Below are 2,500 nucleotides of genomic sequence, written 5' to 3'. Positions count from 1 at the left end.
AGCTCCCAATGACATCTTTTTGCAGAATGTTATGAGGGTGCCCTTTTCAACTGTGCCTCCCAGCCCTTCGGAATGTCTGCCCACGTCCCAGATAATATATAAGTGAAATAGTTATATTTGCTGAAGATGTCTAAAATGCGTAATTCATATGTGTAAGACCTATATTATTACCAATGTCTTTCGCCCGCTATCTGTACCTGGTTCGACATTTTTACTTGGTGCGCCGAACATACGATACGGAAAAAACGCGGAGCTAACCACTGACCGGTACAATTTAAGCCGGTAAGGAACGGGAAACTTTCGGGGTAAATGAAAAGTACTCTTATTAATTGTTTGTAAGATGTTGCAAAATATCGCTCTGGTGTTATGAAATATGAACAATTGACTGTCTCAGACAGCTTGGGTTGCAGTTCATCTAAAGAAGAAGATTGGAACATGTATCAGTAGGAAATCAAAATCTTTTGCATGACAGGGAAAATGAATATCAGAGAAAACCTTTGGTATCCATTTGCCTTTTACAAAAATTGAACACTTTTACATAAAAGGACCCTTTGAGCAATATAGTACAACAGTTGGTACGCATGCCTGTCTTGTAACAGGATTCTTTTTTACATATGTATATACATACACAGTCACGCAAAAGTTTTTTTGATGATATACTACGATGCATTTACCGTTTTTGTAAGTTTATATAAATTCATGGGCAAAGGAATAATTCGCTTAAAATACTTATTCTCAGGGGGGGGGGTAAATTTAAAACTGGGGAGTCAAAAAACATAAGGTAAAGCTTTTTGCCATGGGTTCTGGCTGGAAGACATATCGGTATGAATTTAGGAAAATGAGTGTTAGAGCGCTGAAAACTGTATAGAAGCATCGGTATTAATCGAACTTTTCCCAAAAATAAACACTTTTATACAAAAAGATATTGCAACAGTCAAAAAAGGCATGCCCTTTTTGTAACAGGGCCCATTTTGAAAACTTAAAAAAAAAAAAAATGTTTTGTCGTAACATGCCGCGATGCATTTGTCGTTTTCATGGCAGTGTGTATAATCTGATGTGCAAAAGACAAATTCACTTAAAGTAGTCATTCTCAACTGGGGGGTAAATTTACCCTAAGGATAAAATTTACATGATAGATCTATTGCAATGGATTTTGCCAGACAACATATCAGTACAAATGAGAGGGTAAATAGAGTGGCACATCCAGCCGTTGAAGTGTGACAGAGGAAGGGTTGAGAATTACTGTTCGAAAGGTAAATAATTTACTTAGTTTATTCCAGAAACAATTAATCCCTTATCTATCGAGTCGACATAAACGGGAATACAGTATGCTATGAAAACAAAGTTTAACCTCAGTGGCGGTTACATCCTTATGAAGACCTCAGGGGAAAAATCGTTTTGGGGCGGTAGAGAGACAAGTCAAATGATTGGTGGAGCTGAAAATGTTACTAGCAACCACCAAAAGCAGTGCGGTATTCAAGGGATCAAATACTACCATTTGGCTGAAAATAATGTTTTGCATATGATAAATCTTTTTCATCTTAAGATATGCATTATAAAGAATAGATAAAAACTCTCTATTTTTCTGCGCTGCGGACAGGATTCGAACCTGTGCGGGCAGAGCCCAATGGATTTCAAGTCCATCTCCTTAACCACTCGGACACCGCAGCTATTCTTTTAAAATCATTTCCCTTTCAATTTAAACAGCTGATCGCAGAGAAAATGGCGCACGTGCTGGAGGTCTTTAAATGGTGTGTGTGTGTGTGTGCGTGTGTGTGTGTGTGCGCGCGCGTTTGTTTGTGTCATGATTACCTTTCTGTATAGATTTAAACATGGGATAGGAGATGATATGGCAATTAACGTATCTATCAGGCCTTGAAATATAATACTATTTAATAACGCACACCTTCATTTATTCAAACACAAGTTTAATTACTATTTCAGTCACGAGTTTAAATCATCCTTACCTCTCAACACTCAATACAACTACTTTAAAACATCATAGAAACAGTTGACACCCATGTAGATATAACCCCCCCCCCTACCCAGGACCTTGATACCCACGAACATACCCAGAAACCCAAATTAGGAAAAAAAAAAAAAATATATATATTACATACCCCCCCCCCCCAAAAAAAAAAAAAAAAAAAAAAAAAGACATATCCCTACCCCCCCAAAAAAAATCAATAATAATAAATACCTCCCCTTCCCCAGAAAAAAATCGATAATATTACAATCCCCCCCCTCGAAAATATCAATTATAATACAATCCCCCTGAAAAAATCAATATTACCCCCCCCCCCGGGAAAATCAATAATCCCCCCAGGAAAAAATATTTTTTTCCCTGTATGTGTGTATGTATGTATGTATGTGTGTGTGTGTGTGCGTGTGTGCGTGCGTGTGTGTGTGTGTCTCCAACGCCCCATCAGCAAAATAAACCATAAAATAGCGACAAAGACCCAGCCATCGCCGGAATCCGTTCGCCCGAAAAAAAAGAAAA

General features: G+C 37.9%; 1 non-coding gene across 1 annotated transcript; it reads right to left on the bottom strand.

Annotated features, from left to right (window-relative positions):
- Positions 1 to 1,588: 1,588 nt before the first annotated feature.
- On the bottom strand, positions 1,589 to 1,670 carry TRNAS-UGA (transfer RNA serine (anticodon UGA)). The gene has a single exon. It is a non-coding gene; the product is annotated as a tRNA-Ser (tRNA).
- Positions 1,671 to 2,500: the final 830 nt, after the last annotated feature.

The sequence above is a fragment of the Penaeus japonicus genome, unplaced genomic scaffold (assembly GCF_977035675.1).
Source record: "Penaeus japonicus unplaced genomic scaffold, GWHDUDI00000001_assembly GWHDUDI00000029, whole genome shotgun sequence".
NCBI classification, from domain to species: Eukaryota; Metazoa; Arthropoda; class Malacostraca; order Decapoda; family Penaeidae; genus Penaeus; species Penaeus japonicus.
Note: the sequence above shows the minus strand (reverse complement) of the source record. Positions and strands in the feature narration are given on the sequence as shown.